Source organism: Triticum urartu, chromosome 5 (genome assembly GCF_003073215.2).
Source record: "Triticum urartu cultivar G1812 chromosome 5, Tu2.1, whole genome shotgun sequence".
Classification (NCBI taxonomy): Eukaryota; Viridiplantae; Streptophyta; class Magnoliopsida; order Poales; family Poaceae; genus Triticum; species Triticum urartu.
The window spans coordinates 409,590,882-409,611,901 of NC_053026.1; the positions used below are offsets into that span (position 1 = coordinate 409,590,882).

The following is a 21,020-nucleotide window of genomic DNA, read 5'->3' on the forward strand; positions in this document are numbered from 1 at the left end:
TACGACTACATCAACCGCGTTGTGCTAACGCTTCCGCTTTTGGTCTACGAGGGTACGTGGACAACACTCTCCCCTCTCATTGCATGCATCACCATGATCTTGCGTGTGCGTAGGAATTTTTTTGAAATTACTACGTTCCCCAACAGGCGGCGAGGGGGAAGAGAAGGTGTGAGAGGGACCTGATGGAGTAGGTCTCGCCGCCGCCCGGGTCGCCCTGGGAGGTGGGCGACGTGGGGGGAAAGGTGGGAAGCGGGAGGTTGAGAAAGCACATGATGAAGGTAAACATTGTTCGGGGAACGTAGTAATTTCAAAAAATTTCCTACGCACACGCAAGATCATGGTGATGCATAGCAACGAGAGGGGAGAGTGTGATCTACGTACCCTTGTAGATCGACAACGGAAGCATTAACTTGGTTGATGTAGTCGTACATCTTCACGGCCCGACCTATCAAGTACCGAAACTACGACACCTCCGAGTTCTAGCACATGTTCAGCTCAATGACGATCCCCGGACTCCGATCTAGCAAAGTGTCGGGGAAGAGTTCCGTCAGCACGACGGCGTGGTGACGATCTTGATGTACTAATGTCGCAGGGCTTCGCCTAAGCACTGCTACAATATTATCGAGGACTATCGTGGAAGGGGGCACCGCACACGGCTAAGAATATGATCACGTGGATCAACTTGTGTCTCTAGGGGGTGCCCCTGCCTCTGTATATAAAGGCTCAAAGGGGGGGCGGCCGGCCAAGAGGAGGCGCGCCAGGAGGAGTCCTACTCCCTCCGGGAGTAGGACTTCCCCCCCTTTCCTAGTTGGAATAGGATTCGCGGAGGAGAGAGAGGAGGAAGGGGGGCCGGCCCCCTCTCCTTGTCCTATTCGGACCAAGGGAGGGGAGGGGCGCGCGGCCCATCTCTGGCTACCTCTCCTCTCTTCCACTAAGGCCCACTAAGGCCCATATATCTCCCAGGGGGTTCCGGTAACCTCCCGGTACTCCGGTAAAATCCCGATTTCACCCGGAACACTTCCGATATCCAAACACAGGTTTCCAATATATCAATCTTTATGTCTCGACCATTTCGAGACTCCTCGTCATGTCCGTGATCACATCCGAGACTCCGAACAACCTTCGGTACATCAAAATGCATAAACTCATAATATAACTGTCATCGAAACCTTAAGCGTGCGGACCCTACGAGTTCGAGAACAATGTAGACATGACTGAGACACGTTTCCGGTCAATAACCAATAGCGGGACCTGGATGCCCATATTGGTTCCTACATATTCTACGAAGATCTTTTATCGGTCAGACCGCATAACAACATACGTTGTTCCCTTTGTCATCGGTATGTTACTTGCCCGAGATTCGATCGTCGGTATCCAATACCTAGTTCAATCTCGTTACCGGCAAGTCTCTTTACTCGTTCCGTAATACATCATCCCGCAACTAACTCATTAGTTGCAATGCTTGCAAGGCTTAAGTGATGTGCATTACCGAGAGGGCCCAGAGATACCTCTCCGACGATCGGAGTGACAAATCCTAATCTCAAAACATGTCAACCCAACATGTACCTTTGGAGACACCTGTAGAGCACCTTTATAATCACCCAGTTACATTGTGACGTTTGGTAGCACACAAAGTGTTCCTCCGGCACACGGGAGTTACATAATCTCATAGTCATAGGAACATGTATAAGTCATGAAGAAAGCAATAGCAACATACTAAACGATCGGGTGCTAAGCTAATGGAATGGGTCATGTCAATCAGATCATTCAACTAATGATGTGATCCCGTTAATCAAATGACAACTCTTTGTCCATGGTTAGGAAACATAACCATCTTTGATTAACGAGCTAGTCAAGTAGAGGCATACTAGTGACACTCTGTTTGTCTATGTATTCACACATGTATTATGTTTTCGGTTAATACAATTCTAGCATGAATAATAAACTTTTATCATGATATAAGGAAATAAATAATAACTATTGCCTCTAGGGAATATTTCCTTCAGTCTCCCACTTGCACTAGAGTCAATAATATAGATTACACAGTAATGATTCTAACACCCATGGAGCCTTGGTGCTGATCATGTTTTGCTCGTGGAAGAGGCTTAGTCAACGGGTCTGCTACATTCAGATCCGTATGTATCTTGCAAATCTCTATGTCTCCCACCTGGACCAGATCCCGGATGGAATTGAAGCGTCTTTTGATGTGCTTGGTTCTTTTGTGAAATCTGGATTCCTTCGCCAAGGCAATTGCACCAGTATTGTCACAAAAGATTTTCACTGGACCCGATGCACTAGGTATGACACCTAGATCGGATATGAACTCCTTCATCTAGACTCCTTCGTTTGCTGCTTCCGAAGCAGCTATGTACTCTGCTTCACATGTAGATCCCGCCACGACGCTTTGTTTAGAACTGCACCAACTGACAGCTCCACCATTTAATGTAAACACGTATCCGGTTTGCGATTTAGAATCGTCCGGATCAGTGTCAAAGCTTGCATCAACGTAACCGTTTACGATGAGCTCTTTGTCACCTCCATATACGAGAAACATATCCTTAGTCCTTTTCAGGTACTTCAGGATGTTCTTGACCACTGTCCAGTGATCCACTCCTGAATTACTTTGGTACCTCCCTACTAGACTTATAGCAAGGCACACATCAGGTCTGGTACACAGCATTGCATACATGATAGAGCCTATGGCTGAAGCATAGGGAACATCTTTCATTTTCTCTCTATCTTCTGCAGTGGTCGGGCATTGAGTCTGACTCAACTTCACACCTTGTAACACAGGCAAGAACCCTTTCTTTGCTTGATCCATTTTGAACTTCTTCAAAATCTTGTCAAGGTATGTGCTTTGTGAATGTCCAATTAAGCGTCTTGATCTATCTCTACAGATCTTTATGCCTAATATGTAAGCAGCTTCACCGAGGTCTTTCATTGAAAAACTCTTATTCAAGTATCCCTTTATGCTATCCAGAAATTCTATATCATTTCCAATCAGTAATATGTCATCCACATACAATATCAGAAATGCTACAGAGCTCCCACTCACTTTCTTGCAAATACAGGCTTCTCCGAAAGTCTGTATAAAACCAAATGCTTTGATCACACTATCAAAGCGTTTATTCCAACTCCGAGAGGCTTACACCAGTCCATAAATGGATCGCTGGAGCTTGCACACTTTATTAGCTCCCTTTGGATCGACAAAACCTTCCGGTTGCATCATATACAACTCTTCTTCCAGAAATCCATTCAGGAATGCAGTTTTGACATCCATCTGCCAAATTTCATAATCATAAAATGCGGCAATTGCTAACATGATTCGGACAGACTTAAGCATCGCTACGGGTGAGAAGGTCTCATCGTAGTCAACCCCTTGAACTTGCCGAATCCCTTTTGCGACAAGTCAAGCTTTGTAGACAGTAATATTACCGTGAGTGTCAGTCTTCTTCTTGAAGATCCATTTATTCTCAATTGCTTGCCGATCATCGGGCAAGTCAACCAAAGTCCACACTTTGTTCTCATACATGGATCCCATCTCAGATTTCATGGCCAAGCCACTTTGCGGAATCTGGGCTCACCATTGCTTCTTCATAGTTCATAGGTTCATCATGATCAAGCATCATGACTTCCAGAACGGGATTACCGTACCACTCTGGCGCGGATCTTACTCTGGTTGATCTACGAGGTTCAGTAGTATCTTGTTCTAAAGTTTCATGATCATTATCATTAACTTCCTCACTAACTGGTGTAGGTGTCACAGGAACAGTTTTTCTATGATGTACTACTTTCCAATAAGGGAGCAGGTACAGTTACCTCGTCAAGTTCTACTTTCCTCCCACTCACTTCTTTCGAGAGAAACTCCTTCTCTAGAAAGTTTCCGAATTTAGCAACAAAAGTCTTGCCTTCGGATCTGTGATAGAAGGTGTATCCAATAGTTTCCTTTGGATATCCTATGAAGACACATTTCTCCGATTTGGGTTCGAGCTTATCAGGTTGAAGCTTTTTCACATAAGCATCGCAGCCCCAAACTTTTAGAAACGACAACTTTGGTTTCTTGCCAAACCACAGTTCATAAGGTGTCGTCTCAACGGATTTTGATGGTGCCCTATTTAACGTGAATGCGGCCGTCTCTAGAGCGTATCCCCAAAACGATAGCGGTAAATCAGTAAGAGACATCATAGATCGCACTATATCCAGTAAAGTACGATTACGACGTTCGGACACACCATTACGCTGTGGTGTTCCGGGTGGCGTGAGTTGCGAAACTATTCCACAATTTTTCAAATGTACACCAAACTCGTAACTCAAATATTCTCCTCCACGATACCAATAGCGGGACCTGGATGCCCATATTGGTTCCTACATATTCTACGAAGATCTTTTATCGGTCAGACCGCATAACAACATACGTTGTTCCCTTTGTCATCGGTATGTTACTTGCCCGAGATTCGATCGTCGGTATCCAATACCTAGTTCAATCTCGTTACCGGCAAGTCTCTTTACTCGTTCCATAATACATCATCCTGCAACTAACTCATTAGTTGCAATGCTTGCAAGGCTTAAGTGATGTGCATTACCGAGAGGGCCCAGAGATACCTCTCCGACGATCGGAGTGACAAATCCTAATCTCGAAATACGTCAACCCAACATGTACCTTTGGAGACACCTATAGAGCACCTTTATAATCACCCAGTTATGTTGTGACGTTTGGTAGCACACAAAGTGTTCCTCCGGCACACGGGAGTTACATAATCTCATAGTCATAGGAACATGTATAAGTCATGAAGAAAGCAATAGCAACATACTAAACGATCGGGTGCTAAGCTAATGGAATGGGTCATGTCAATCAGATCATTCAACTAATGATGTGATCCCGTTAATCAAATGACAACTCTTTGTCCATGGTTAGGATACATAACCATCTTTGATTAACGAGCTAGTCAAGTAGAGGCATACTAGTGACACTCTGTTTGTCTATGTATTCACACATGTATTATGTTTCCGGTTAATACAATTCTAGCATGAATAATAAACTTTTATCATGATATAAGGAAATAAATAATAACTTTATTATTGCCTCTAGGGCATATTTCCTTCAAACATCATTGCTCTGTAAATAAGATATACCTTGATTTTTAATAGTACTGAAGTCATGAAAAATATTCTGCTCAACTAGCTATGAATTTCAGCATAGGGTCAAGGTACAGTAATAAACTGCATCCTTATTAAAAATAGGCAAAATTGTATTCCATCTTTCACGCTCGTGTGTACTTGCAACTCGATCAACTGGCCTCTCATGTCTCCTTATTTCTTATTTATAAACGAGTATCATCATATCTAAGGGTAGTATTATTGATTTTCTGTAGAGGAGGCAGAGTTGCACCTGCTCCCAGCAGGACCAACATGATATGACGTAGAGGCTGGAATCGTAGTATTTCTAGAGTACTTGCTCCCTAATTAATTTGACTGGATAGTTTATGTCACCTATGTGGCATGTATAACCTATGTTAGAAATACTTGCACTAAAGTTTTACTTGTGTGTGCTTAGATTTCTTGCTCTTTTGTTTTCTGTGTATAGGTGACACATGCTGACCTGAAAACGCTAACGAGAAGGTCATGTTCAAGAAAGATGGCATACTACAGGGGCCTTTAATGTAAGACTGTTTAGACCTCATACTCGTGACCGCAGTTTAGTGTAATGTTGGATGTCTGGTTCGTGTTTAGTTGTATTGTTGAAGTAGATTTTTGCTAAGTGGCTTAGCTATCAGTTCACTGTTTTATTTGATTCAGGCAAGTAGTTTATTCTTTTTTGTGGTTTAACCATCCTGAAACCTTGGATATTGGGAAGTTTATAGAAGCCCAACATGCATAACCAAGCTTAAATTAGGAACCTAACTAGCCACTCTGCTGTGTGTAGACAAGATTAGAGTGCACTCCTCTCTTTAAGATGCTCAAGGTAAAGAATGAATAATCCTCAATAACTGACATGGTTGTTTCCTGCAAGCAAGTGAGGTATCAGAGGAGCTTGAGTTTGTACTACTCCCTTCGTTCCATAATGTAATTCATATAGATGTTTTGAAAAGTTAGACCTCACAAACTTTGACCAAGTTTGTAGAGAAAAACAATTACATCTAGAATGTCAAACATATATCATTAGATACATCATAAGATGTAGTTTCACATTTTATATATTTTATATTATACATATAAATAATTTTCTTTATAAACTTGGACAAAGTTTACAAACTAATACTTTCCAAAAATCTATACACATTATATTATGGAACAAAGGGAGTATTAGATAATATTCAGAATAAAATAACCAAAAAAGTGTTTCACCATAGTTAGTCTTCCATATAGTAGGAAATATTGCAAGAAATTACTGAAGGAAGAACATTTAATTGAACAAATTAAAAAAATTGGTTCAAGGTATCCTGTGTGGACATTAGTTGAATCAATAGAAAAATGTTAGTTCATCCATAAAGTTTAGATGCACTTTAGGACTTAATTCTTGAATTTTGCTAATACTACTAAAATCCTCGAGTTTGCTTCAATTGGCCGCATTGTAAGCTGCAGGACAAGGGCTACAAGTCAGCTCGATGAAGTATGTATCAAAAACTCTGCTCTATTGCAACGGAGTATGTAATTTGTGATGTCGTTAATAATGGCCTATTTGCCCAATGATTGGTGTTGCAAAGCATCAATTTTTGTGTGTGTTATACTTATGACGTAAATGACAGATGAACGAAAATGAATATGTAGCAGTATTTTTTTCATAAAGAAACATAGACAACATTCTATGTTCAAGGCACTATTTATTCACTTTCAGGTGTATGCTATTGTGAGCTACGGACATGGATTTTCTGACATTGATCTCGCATGCTAACACAACTACACAACTACACCTCATTCTATGACAGGCTCGGCAAGAAGCAGCGGATGGAGGGAGGGTCGCCACCAAGAACAGCAAGGTCGCGCCGACGCCATTGCATTGTCTAAATACATGTAGCAGGATGGAAAGCAGCGAAGCATCATCCATGGAAGCGGCCGGCACAAGGCTAAGCCTGTCGTTCCTGCTCGCCAAGACCCGCGTTTAGCTCAACAAGGTGGCCGAGGTGCGCACACACACAGAGGCGTGCGAGCAAGACGTCATGTGAAGTGGAGGACCCTACGAGCTACATGGCCGCGAATGTGGAGTAGGCGCAGTTCCAGCTGAACTGTGACGCGGTTTTAATGATTAGAGTCACTATTATTAGATTGCTCTGCTTTCCCTGTGATCAGAGTTCAGACTTCAATTCGTTTTCAACAACAGTTGGCATGTATATATACTACCCATTATGTAAAAAATCAAATGAAAAAGGCGACCCCTACTTGGCACCGCACATGAACATCCTCAAGAGGGCCACCATGGGTGCGCCCCGACCACTAGGTAGTCAACACACACGAGCCAAATGTGTTTCTTCTTGGGATACAGAGCGGCTAAGGAGGCCAGGGATTGAGAGAAGGATCAAGAGAAAAGGAATAGAGGATTGATAGGGAGAAACAACCAGTGACAGAGGCATGGGGTGGCTAGCATGAGTCAAGAGCCTACCCAACATAATGAGTTTGCTTGTATATACACAAAATTACTAGCGATTTTTTCCTACGATGCCCTCCTCCCTCAATACTAGGACTTGAGAAATCCTGCCTCAGACAGTGGAAACAACACTAGAGGAAGGGAAACCAATTATGAGAGAAGGGATCAAAACAGAGGAGGGAGAGTAGTGTTGGAGCACAGAGACAGACGACAGATCAAATTGCAAGAGGGAGGGAAGAGCCGGCACCATGCCGTCGGTCATAGGAAGTCGCCTCGAACGCAGTCAATTCGGGCACGTATCCTCGCTATTCTAACTGAGTGATTAGTTGGACCTTAAGTTTTTTTATTTGAAACAAGCTCGCCCTTTTTTTTGAACAACAAAAGGCGCACGAAGCGCCAAATTCATTCAGCTCAGTAGCATCTTACAGCATGAATTACAAAGCCCTGAACCTGAAATGTATCTAGGAGAGAAACAACAGGGCAAGATATATGTCTATGAGCTGAAGAAAAGCAACATATTTCAGGTTCAACATTAGAACATAGATCCTGATGAGCTGCATTATGAGCGATTCCATTAATTTCCATAGAAATATGAAATACTTGAGGTTGCAAATTTGACACTTGCTTGAAGAAATCACCAAAAGTTTCCGAATGCTCCATGGGGTATTGGCTTCCACAATCTCACCCGATGCAGCTAATGATGCCAAGGATAGACAATCCATAAGAAAAGTTGGGTGAATAATGTTAAGCCTGTTAGCCAGATGAGCCGCAAAAGAAAGTGCAAATGCTTCTGCTTGTATTGGAGAAGTTGTAGCTGGAGCTGAAGCCTGAATTTGCACATTTACTTCCATTTGATCTTGAGGTCACGAAAGATAGACTCCAACTCCAGTAGCAACCGAACCTTGCACCAATCCTGGAACTTTCTTACATCTGAAAGCTGCATCAGAGTATATTTTAGGACCGACAACGAGCAAATTAGATTTAAGAGTCTTTCCCTGCAGAGGAAGTTGATCAGGAGAAATTTGAACTTGAGGCACCTCCTGCAAGCTAGACATATGATTAGAAACATCATATAAATCATAAGACAAGGCTTTTGCAACAATGTGCACATGATGAGGGAGGGCTTTTTTCCGATCAAAAAGAAAATCATTTCTAGCCTTTCAAAGACACCACAAAAAATTAAGAATATTTTCGATAGAGACATGTGGATGAGACATGCTAAGAAAGGTTGAAATAGAGGAATGCAAACTAGTATGGCCTTGAATTAAAACATCTGATCTAATGAACCAATGAGAGGAGAACCAAGCCGCACGAGCAAAATCACACAAAAAGAACAAATGAAATTCATCCTCTTGTTTACCACACCTACAACAAGCCTGAGAAATATGAGTGGAAAAACGACCCGCCCTTAAACCTGTAGGCAAAGTTTTCCGAAAGAGCTCGCCCTTAAGTTGATGCTAACGAAATGAAAACATTGGCGATGCATGTCCCTTTGCACAAACATATTTTCTTTTTCCTTTTTTTAGAAGAACTTTTTTTTGAGAATACATTTTTTCTCTAAGATATAAAACACGACACACAACCTAACATGACCAAATGGGCCGGTCCGCTCATGTGCGCCGGTCGGATAGCCCCGTGTGCCCACGCAACCGCCCCTGCCTCGACCGACCTAGCTAGAAATTTCCCGGTCCGCCTCGAGCACCGGACCCCAATCTGAGGCTCCCAACGGTAATATCTCCGTGCCGCGCCGCGTTGCCGACCGACCGAGACCGACCCCTCCTGTCCTGCCCACCCGGTCTGGATGCAGCCCCAACCCACCACCACCAGCTCCACTTCCCTTTGATTTCCGCCGCCCGCCGAAGCCGCCTCGGGCAAGGACCCGGCCGGCGACAAGGCCTCTTCCCCGGCGGCCTGCCCGCGGCCAGGCGGGCCCTTTCCTCCCTCCCCACCGCCCTGGCCGTGGCCAGTCTGCTCCTCCTCTCTTCGTCCGGGGCCCCGGGTCGTGGAAGCCTCTCGCCTCGCCTCCTCGCGTCTGGTTTGGATTCACTCCTCCTCGATTCGTCGCGCGTTTAGGCTCGTGATTTGGTTTCTGCTCGTGCTCGATTCGTCCGTTTGGAATTGCGCCCGGTTTGATTTTGCTCGTCCTCGCCGTCGTCCGTTTGGGGTCGCGTCCGGTTCGATTTTGCTCCTCCTCGCCACCGTCGTCCGTGTAGGGTCGCGTCCGGTTCGATTCTGCTCGTCCTCATCGTCGTCCGTTTAGAGTCGTGTCTGGTTCGATTTTGTTCGTCCTCGCTGTCGTCCGTTTGGGGTCGCGTCCGGTTCGATTTTGCTCGTCCTCACCGCCGTCGTCCGTGTAGGGTCGCGTCCGATTCGATTTCGCTCGTCCTCGCCGTCGTCCGTGTAGAGTCGCGACTGATTCGATTTCGCTCATCCTCGCCGTTGTCCCGACGCGCCCGCGTGTTCTTGGTCCGGTCTCGCCTCGTCGGCGGTCTCCTCCGTCTCGTTTGCGTAGTAGCAATTCTGTCCGCGCGTGCTTCTGTTATCCGAACTAGCAGTCCTGGGTTTCGTGTTCACGTCGGTTACAGGAATGAACAGGTCTGGTTTCGAAATTGGATTACGGCCGGACACGGGGAGCAGTGTTTGTTTATCGTGCTAGTTCAGACTGGTTCGTCCGTTCCGTCACCTACGTTGCTCTTGGTGATTTTCAGAACTCAAAATGTGTGCTCTCCTGTGATACTCTGTCAATTCTTGGCCCTCTGTCAGTTCTTGTTGGCCCTCTGTCAGTTCTTGAGTTCCAGGGTCTGTTAATTCTTGAGTTCTCATTGTACTGGCTAGGCGTGTGCGCTCTCATCCTAGATTCAGAGATGGGGTGATTCCTTTACGCTTGATCTGATGGTGTATACTGTTTATGTTCTTTCCAATTTGTTTCTTTTTATCATGCTTAGCTAGTGTGTTCCGAGCAGAAAAGTTTTACAAGAGTGCAAACCATGTGGCCTGCTGCTGCTACTGTTGGACAAGGTTCCTTCTTTTCTTCCCGATGTTACTATTTCCATTGAAGTACTCATACGAGTTCTAGGTGAGCTGCTGCTAATTAGTTCCCCTTAGATTACATTCTAGATTGCATGGCATAACTCCAATATTTTGTCATTGCACACTTGGGCATATAATTCTGCTGTGAGCATAACTCTAGAATTTATTTATCTGTGAAAGCATGTTCATCACATGTTTTTTATCAATGCTGGTAACTTGTGTCATGCCCCTTTCCTTTTGGACAACAATTTCAACGAACCTATAACGTGGACATGTGCTGCTTGTTTTCTTGTGATGATGGTGATCCAATTGAGTAGCCCAACTCTTATGCTCTGACATTTGTTAATCCCCAGTTAGTGTGCATGAAAAATTATTGTTTGTCATGTTAAATTCTATGGCATCAACTCGGTATTGTGATTAATGACGATACTTGACTTCTTTTTCTTAAATTTTTAGTGATATGTGTGTTTTGTTATGTCTTATGTGGATATCATATTCTTTCTTTGTATTACTATAGCCAGTCAATGGAAATGCTTTTCTTGCTTTGCCTAGACTTTGTGACAATTAACTTATAGTGCGATCATTGATCATTGAGCTTCTGACACCCTATTCCGTAAAATTCCGTTGTAATGTTTGCTGGATCATCGAGTAGTTAATATTGATTCTGAGTTTGTTGGATCATTAACTTCTGTGTGTGCTTTGGTTATCTGAGAGACACTCACTATCCTGTGTTTCATATTGGCGGAGCGATGAACGATTATGTTTCGTGTTTGCCGGTCTGGTTTTGGATTTGGATTACGGAGACGGGGAGAGGTCAAAACAAGGTCAGTTTATCGTGTTCGCTCAGATCGGTTCCTCGGTTCTGTCGCTGCGTTGTTCGATTTCCAGACCTCAAACGCATGCGCCCTTGTGATACTCTGGTTTGGCTCGCTGGTCGTTATGGTTGTTCGTTACGGTTGTTCTTATGTTCTTGAATCACCCATCTTATAAGCAGAGATGGGGTGACACATAATGGTTGTTTTGATGGTTGCTTATTTAGTGCTCTTTCCAATTGGGTTCTTCTTGTCATGCTTTGCTTATGTTCCCAATGTCTGTCTTTCCATATATGGGGATGCGTTAGGGTGCAAACCGTGTAGGCCATGGTGTGTTTTTAACTAGCTATGGTGTGTTCTATACTATCTGATGTGGAAGGTGGAAATATTGATATCACTTCTGTGTTAGTATACTTGATATGGTGTGTTTTATTCAAGTAATTAACCACATCTCTTACAAATTTTCCTTGAGATACATGTTTATATGGCAGGAGTGATTGTCTTGACGAATAATCATTTATGCTAACAGACCAGTACTTGATCATAGGTAACAGACCAGTACTTGTTTAGTGCAGACAATTGACTATTCTTTTTTTCTGAACTTTTTTGTGATATGTCTAATGCCTTTCTAAGTATTTAAGGTACAGACATGTGGATCTGGACATTTCACATTTGCTCTTTATTGTGTTGCTAAGGACACTGAACGGTTTGTCTAGGCCACCGCATAGCCTGGCTAATCAGGTACACTTGATTTTATGTGTAGTTGATGTTCTCTGCCACATCATGCTTAACTTGTTTGCCAAATGGATCTCTTGGAACAAATTATTCGTAATAAATGAACAAATTGAACAAGAAAAACATACGTCCTGTTATTTTAAAATGGTGTATTTACCTTGCTGGCTATCTGCAGGTTGTAGTGATTAGGGAGAAGCTTGCAGAACCGTATGAATTTGAACAACAATGGTCGAGAGCAGTACAAATGCTTAGTGGCATTGACTTGGACTCAGGAATAAGGTAGAAGCAAAGCTTTTGTCTCTCTTTACATGTCATTGGATATTCTAAGTCTGGGAAATCTGACCATCTTCTTAAAAACCAGGATGCTTGATGACAAACAAATTATCCAAGTGCGTCCAGATTGCATGACTATTTGGAGGTTAGTCCCATTTTAGCCTCTGTCGTCATTGCATTTTCAGCTGGACTAATGTATTTCTTCATTTTGTAGGATGATGATGCAGTGAATGTTGAAGCTTTTATCAACAAAGCCTCATTTTTTGTCACAAACAGCAACCAGGAAGTTCTGAACTTGTAATACAAGGTTTGTTGGTTCAGAAACAGTTTAATAATCTATCTGTCTACAACTAAGGACAAAAATTTAGTTCCCTTCTTATATCTCTTGTAGGTATGCTATGCGAGAATTTTAGATCTAAAGAATAAATTCTTGGAAGCTGCACTTCGATACTATGGTATCTCTCAAATTGAGCAACGCCAAATTGGGGATGAGTAAGGCTTACTCTATTCAGTTGTAGATTTGTTTCTCTCTTCTGCAATTTACTCATTTTTAATGTTCTGTCTTGTATGGTTCTTTGTTGCCTTGCCGGTCTAGTGATGCCTAATTTCTATTTTACACCCTTCAAATTACCCTACTTGATACTCATGTTTAAGTATTGCAGTGGTTATTAGCAAGTTGTGTTTGGAACTGATATGGCCTCCATATTTTATTCTCAAAGATCTTGATGGAACATAGTTTCTGTATTTTCTCTGATAGATTGATGAAAATGCTCTTTAACAAGCTCTTAGTGCTGCTGTAACATGCACAATATTGTAACTGATGAGAGGCAACCACCGTTGCCAACTTGAAATCAGTTTACTCATTCAAGTTCTGGAATTTCTTTATAGATTTCTGGGTTTACTTCGATCTTGCATGTATTAGGTTTCCCTTTGTGCCCCTGTCTATGTCGGTTTCTTGTGTGCAAGTGCTTCATTATGTGTGTGTGTGTGTCTGTGTGTGACTTGTTGGTGAATATGTGTGTGGCTTGACTCTGTGTGTGTGGCTTGATGGTGTGTGTGTGGCTTGATTGTGTGTGTGGCTTGACTCTCTCTGTGTGTGGCTTGACTATGTGTGTGACTTGACTCTGTGTGTGTGGCTTGACTCTCTCTATGTGTGGCTTGACTGTGTGTGTGACTGTGTGGTTTGATTGTGAATATGTGTGTGGCTTGACTCTGTGTGTGAGTGTGTGTGGCTTGATGGTGAATATGTGTCTGGCTTGACTGTGTGTGTGTGTGTGTGACTGTGAAAATTGCATTTGTTTGATTGTGTGGCTTGTATGCTTTGCTGAATGTTTGGTTGTATAACTTGTGTTCTATATTTCACGATTGATTGCTTTGTTGATTGTTGAATGTGAACAGACCTAGCACTATTCTTTTTTCTGAACTTTTTTGTGATTATGTCTTATGTGGATATCATATTCTTTTTTATGTATTACTATTGTCCAGTCACTGGAATAATGCTTTTCTAAGTATTTAAGGTACATACATTGGATCTGGACATTTCACATTGGCTCTTTATTGTGTTGCTAAGGACACTGATGGGTTGAGTTTGCATAAAACGCAGGTATTTACGTTCTTTATATTTTGCGATGCTGATGTCAAAATGTTTATTTAGCCAAATTGTGCTACTTCTGGGTACTTCTGTTTTAGATGTGTTGTATCCGTAACTACCTATTGGCACCTGATATTTGTGCTCAAAATGCAGTATGGAGCAAGAATTTGGTCTCATTGCAAGGTCACTACCTGGACATATAGCCAAGCAATGTCAAGAGAGGTATTCTTTTGATTGTTTCATTTTCATGATTTGCTTAAATGCATTTTCCCCTTTGTGCAAGACAAACAGGGGAATGTTTGCTAATTCAGAAACACACTGGTTACATAAAGAGCTGATTGGTTATGAAGCTGATTTCGAATTCATACATAACATCTTAGGTGGAATAATCATATGAATCCAAACATACAGAGAGATGCTTGGACTATGAGGAGGAACATGCACTGTATAATGCCCAGGGAATAAATGGGCAAAAATAGCAAAATTTCTTCCTAGAAGGTACTACCTTGGTCCCCTGCCACTTCCTCACTCTTTCCTGAACATCATACCGTGCATCAGACATCTGGACATTGCAGGAATGGGGTACTTCTATTTGTGTAACTTCTATTTGTTATCAGTTCTTCTCACCTATAGCTAAAGTCAAAGATGACAAACCAGGTGAATTTTTGGAGGTGCAAGATACACAGAATCGGTAAGTTCCTATCTTGATAACTTCGATATACACACGGGAATAATTACCTATGTTGTTATGATCATAAACTGATTCCAAGTATTTTTGACTCATATGATGCTTATACATCACAAGTCATCTTAATCTTCTTTTGTAAATATGACTGCTGGTGCTGCTGGTAACGTAAGCTACTTTTCTTAGAAACATCATTTACATTGTGGAAACTCACATTTTAAGTTGCTCATGTCATTTTTCAGGCTATCCATCGGCTTGTAACTCATGATAGGCAACCACAGTTGCCAACTTGAAACATATATATTTTAGGTACGAATGGCTTACCTTAGCCAAAATTTCTATAAGAATGTTGCTCATGTTACATGCCTTGCTTTCTCTAGCTTAATCAGCCTCTAATCACTTAATCAGCCTCTAACCAGCTTCCTGTTTTCAGGAGCGAAGATCTGAATCACCCTCACCCCTCAGAGAAATCGTTTAGTCATTCAGGTTCTGGAATTTATTTATAGCTTTCTGAGTTTACTTCGGGCTTGCATGTATTTGCTTTCTGTTTGTGCCCCTATCTATGTCTGTTTCTTGTTGTTTCTTATGTGCAAGTGCTCCATTATGTGTCTGTCTGACTGTTTGTGGCTTGACTCTCTTGTGTGTGTGGCTTGACTGTCTGTGTGTGGGACTGTGTGTTTGACTGTGTGTGAATATTGCATTTGACTGTGATGTGTGACTGTGTGTGTGACTCTGTGTTTGACTGTGTGTGTGACTGTGTGAATATTGTGCATTTGACTGTGATGTGTGTGACTGAATATTGCATTTTGGCAATGACTGAGTGTGATTGTGTGTGGCTTGACTCTCTCTCTGTGTGTGTGTGGCTTGTATGCTTTGCTGAATGATTGGTTGGTGTGGCCTAACACTGCCTTTGCCGGTCCCAAGCCCGGATGCGAAAATGTGGAGGGAGCTGCAGTTACCTCCTTGTATTGTTTGCCTTAGAAGTGTGAATGTTGCATTTTGGCAATGATTGTGTGTGGCATGACTCTCTGAGTGTGTGTGCCTTGTATGCTTTGCTGAATGATTGATTGGTGTGGCCTAACACTGCCTTTGCCGGTCTCAAGCCCAGATGCGAAAATGTGGAGGGAGCCATAATTACCTCCTTTGTATTGTTTGCCTTCGAAGTCTAGATAGAAATTACTCTGTCCTAATTGAATAGTAAATCTTCGCATACTATCGTAGCATGTGATTCAACATCTGAAATGCATCCTTCCTTGCTATGAAAAATCTAGCAAGTGTAATTGTCGTTAGAATTTGTCCCGTCTCCTAAATTAATCCAATGGTTTCTTAAATCTTATCAGCGCTGATGTTCTTTTCTGCTAATATATACATTTTTACTAAAAATCAGTCATCTGTTTTTTTATTTGGCTTTAGCTAGAATTTTGTGTCAGTCTAATCATGCACGAATCTTAGCGTCGCAGGTGTCCCTCATTTATCTGTCACTCGCGAGTGCGTGTCGGGTTTATTTGTCATTGGACTTTTTATTCAAGTTGTGGGCCGCCCACTCCTTGTTTGGACTCCGACTCGTGTGGGGGTGTCCTTTTCAGTTGTGTCATTTCTAGAGGGGATGAGTTGTTGAGTCTGTGTGTGAGTGAGAGAGAGAGAGGGGGGGGGGGGGGGGGGGGGGGGGGGGGGGGAAGAGGAGCTGACTTCGGCGCACGGCCAATAAGGCACATTTCAAGGAAGAGCAGGCACCTTCCCGTCCAAAACCGATTCTCCTCGGTGTTGAAGAGGAGCTGATTTCGGCGCACGGCCAATAAGGCACATTTTCAAGGAAGAGCAGGCACCTTCCCGTCCAAAACCGATTCTCCTCGGTGTTCGAGTGCAGTTGTGCGGGGTAATGAGGGAGAAATTGGTAGCCATCCAGCCCAACCTAGTGACCATGGCGAGGGGGGTTGAATATAATTTGTTTGTCTTCTTGTGTTTGCTTTTTTTTTGGGCAGTTTAAGTTTTGTTCCTAACTTCCTGTGCGTGCTATTTGTCCACACACCCCCACTAAAGAATAGCATATGAATTATTTGTTTTGAATTTCACATGATATAACTTTGGTCAATGATGTATAAATGAGTTATTTCTCGTCGGTTCAGCTAAGGGGGCCAGCATGTGTTTTTTTGGAAATTGGTGGAACAATTTTTGAAATTCACGAACATGTTTCTGATTTAACTTAATTTTTTTGAATCATCCAAGATTTTATGAATGAATAAACTATTTTCTAACTCATGAATAGTTTTTAAAATTTTAGGATGTTTTTTCATTCGTGAACATTTTTTGAATTGGTGAAATTTTGTTCAATTTCATTAACATTTTTAATACACTAACTTGTAAAAAAATCGTGAACATCTTTTTATTTCCCAAACATTTGTTTTTAACATTTGGAACATTTTTTGAATGAGCAAACATTTTTTTTACAAAATTGCGAACATTTTTTGAATCCACAAACATTTTGTGATTTATTAAAATTTTATTTCAAAATTGTTTTTAAAAAATCCAGAAATTTTTTGAAGTCCCAAATTATTTAAAGTAGAAACAAATGAAAACAGGGAAGAAATGGAAAAAATGAAATAAAAAAAAGACCGCCGGGACATGAGCCGGCCCAAACGGGTGTGTCGCGTCTTCTCCTAGCGCGCAAAGCACAGTATAGGAGGTCCCTACTGCATAGGCCAGCCCAGGCGGGCATTCCCTTGTCTAAAACGTTCTTTATCACTTATAGATGGCATTGATGGGTAATATTTTGCAACTTTGGCATAGGTTTAGGAATAGTTTGGATGATGACATGGGCTTCGTGCCTGGGAAAAACTAGCACCTGGCTTGTGCTGATTTTTGCCTGGCGAATCTAGCGTGGGCAGGAAGTGTTTGGTTGGTGGCCCGGATATAATAACACATTGGTTGATAGTAAAACTGAATAAACTATTAATAAAAGATTTAGACAAAGCTATTTGCATTGGGTAGTGTGCCCAGGCAAGTTTCTGGATGGCCAGGCATCCGTTTTGTGCGTCTGCACCAGGCTAACGACCCTCCTAGCGCGCAAAGCACAGTATAGGAGGTCCCTACTGCATAGGCCAGCCCAGGCGGGCATTCCCTTGTCTAAAACGTTCTTTATCACTTATAGATGGCATTGATGGGTAATATTTTGCAACTTTGGCATAGGTTTAGGAATAGTTTGGATGATGACATGGGCTTCGTGCCTGGGAAAAACTAGCACCTGGCTTGTGCTGATTTTTGCCTGGCGAATCTAGCGTGGGCAGGAAGTGTTTGGTTGGTGGCCCGGATATAATAACACATTGGTTGATAGTAAAACTGAATAAACTATTAATAAAAGATTTAGACAAAGCTATTTGCATTGGGTAGTGTGCCCAGGCAAGTTTCTGGATGGCCAGGCATCCGTTTTGTGCGTCTGCACCAGGCTAACGACCGTGCTTGGTGCTCCTGCCAGGCTAATCAACATGGCAGATGCTCCAGGCCAGGCAAGCTTTTTAATGCTTATGACACCATCCAAACAATCTCCAGGATAGTATCAGGCAAGCTCCAAGCTCTAGGCCAGGCATCAATACGTGAGGAAGCGAACCAAACTGACTCTTAGTGATCTATCAGTTCCTTGCAATCTTCTCAATCTTTGGCTAGCCTTTATTTTGCACTAAGTATGATCACTACTTGTGCATTCAAAATCCTTTAAATCAGTTTTGCCATATGAGTCCACTATACCTACCTATATGCGGTATTCTTTTACCGTTCTAAGCAAATTTATATGTGCCATCTCTAATTTTCAAAATAAAATTTTCTTTTGTGTGTTCCTACCGCTCACGAGGCGGTGAGGGGTGGTCAATATTTTCCATGCTAGATGTGTTATTCTCACGATGAGTGTTTATTCATTTGTCATTGCACGAGAGTAAGACAAAGGTATTAGGGATGCCCAGTCCCAAAATGAAAAATGAATTTACTTTATGTTGTCAAATCATAAATTCCTTGGAAAGTGTTGGTATGGAGGGCACCTGTGGATACAGTTAGCCATGGAAAGTGAAAGTATGGTGAAAAAAGGAATAAAGTTTATTTTCTGTTTGGGAACCGTCTATGATATATCTAGCATGGAAAGTGTTGGGAGCTCTAAGTCGTTTTCGTTGGTGGAAAAGTATGCCTCTCAAAATGTTTTCATCTCTCAATTTTTGCTTTGAGTTCTGGCACCTCTAAAAATCCCTACTTCCCTCCAGGAAGGGCCTTTCTTTTACTTTATGCATTTTTAATTTTTTATTTGATTCTTCATCTTCTCTTATAAAGCACCAACTAGGGGGCACTATGATCGTACTTGAGCATTGGGTGTAGTTAATATGCGAGTGTGTTTTATGAATGGATCAATGATTGAGCATGATGGGCTAGGGATAACTTATTTTAGCGTTGATATTTTAAAATACATGGTTGCTTGTTGGTATGCTTGAGTATTAAAGTCCTTATATCAAAACTAGATTATTGCTTTGAACCATATAAAAGTTCAAATGTCCATGCTCAAAAGAAAAAAATATGTGATGAATATGATAGGTAGCTTTCCACGACAAATATTCTAGTTTCAATTGCTACTTTATCATGATAAGTTTTATGAGAAAGAGTTGCTGTTATGATGCTAGGAAAAGTGATTGAAATTATCATTGATCAAACTTGTGCACTTGGCTAGCATTCACACTTCATAAATTATTTCTTTTATCTATAATTTATGAAGTATTCATGCCATGTTTACAACAATTTTATATGATTTTGGTATGATTTCCATGGAACTAACCCGGACTGACGCTGTTTTCAGCAGAACTACCATGATGTTATTTTTTGTGCAGAAACGAAAGTTATTCAAATGAGCTGAAACTTTTTGACGATTTTTTTGAAACAAAAGAGACCCACAAAGCTTCGTGGGAGGGCCAGAAGAGCCACGAGGAGGGCACAACCCACTAGGGCGCGCCTGGTGGGCCTGGCTCGCCCCGGTGGGTTGTGCTCACCTTGAGGCCCATCTTCGCATGAAACTGATGCCAAAAAATCCTATAAATAGAGAAACCATCATAAATAACCCTAGATCAGAAGTTCTGACATCGCAAGGCTCTGTAGCCACCGAAAATCAATCTAACCCTGTTCTGGCACTCTGTTGGAGGGGGAAATCATCACCGGTGGCCATCTTCATCATTCCGGCGGCCACCACGATGATGAGGGAATAGTCCACCCTCGGGGCTGAGTGTTTGTACCAGTAGCTATGTGTGTGTTTAATCTCTCTCTCGTGCTCTTGAGATGTCACGATCTTGATGTATCGCGGGCTTTGTTAATATAGTCGGATCATATGGTGTTTTCCCCTCTCTATCTTGTTGTGATGAATTGAGTTTTTCCCTTTGATATTTCGTTGTTATCGGGTTGAATACTTTTATGGATTTGAGAGCACTTGATATATGTCTTGCATATGAATACTCGTGGTGACAATGGGGCATCATATTGATTCACCTGATATGTGTTTTGTCATTCAACTCACGGATTCCCGCAGTGACATTGGGGTAATCTATGCATAGGGGTTCATGCACATTCTCGTCTTTTGTTTCCCCGGTAGAAATTTTGGGGCTGTGACGCCCGGGTAGTTAAGCTGCAGTAAACCTCTGTTAATGATGCCACGTCACGATGGTTATTGTTGCTAATCTCGCGTTAGTTTAAAATGATTTAAATTCAAATTTGAGTTAATGGCAAACATCAAAAGTTTTCAAACATTAAAACTAAAATGTCCAAAATGTGTCAAATAACTCATAGATAATCATGGTGGAGAATCCACATCTCTATAAATTAAATAAAGGCTCTAAAGTAATTAAAACAGTAACTATGACAATTAATTAAATGCCTTTTAAAAATTATAATAATGCAGACTATTTTATTTAGGTGTCAAGCTTTTTGACGCAGTGGAACAAGTTATAACATTAATTTAGGAGTTGTATTTATATTTTATAAAACTAAAAATAAAAGAAAGTAAAATAAAAACAAAAAAAGAAGAAAAAAGAAAAGAAAAGAAAAGAAAAGGAAAAGATACAACTTCCCCCCTGCCCCCTATGCTGGGCCAACCGGCCCAGCTAGCCAACTGGCCCGGCCCGCCTAAGCCGGCCTTTCCTTCCTCCTCCTGCTACAGGGGAAGGCCGAGCACGCCATGGCCGCACACGTCGCCTGATGGCCACGTGCAGAGCATCCCGCGTCGCCCCCCTGCTTCGCCGACGCCTACTAATCCTTCCTCGCAACCATGGCAAACCCTAGCTCCATTCCACCCAC

At 42.1% G+C, this 21,020-nt stretch overlaps 1 long non-coding RNA gene across 8 annotated transcripts; it reads left to right on the forward strand.

Moving 5' to 3' along the window:
* The first annotated feature begins 9,311 nt into the window (after positions 1–9,311).
* On the forward strand, positions 9,312–15,600 carry LOC125509364. Of its 8 annotated transcripts, none has more exons than XR_007284062.1 (11): positions 9,312–12,165; positions 12,335–12,438; positions 12,521–12,577; positions 12,647–12,739; positions 12,824–12,924; positions 13,950–14,035; positions 14,177–14,245; positions 14,404–14,521; positions 14,599–14,714; positions 14,951–15,017; positions 15,142–15,600. It is a non-coding gene; the product is annotated as an uncharacterized LOC125509364 (long non-coding RNA). The 8 variants fall into 8 exon arrangements; XR_007284061.1 differs by having other exon boundaries at positions 9,312–11,971; positions 12,058–12,165; positions 12,824–14,035; XR_007284059.1 differs by having other exon boundaries at positions 9,312–11,971; positions 12,066–12,165; positions 12,824–14,035.
* Positions 15,601–21,020: the final 5,420 nt, after the last annotated feature.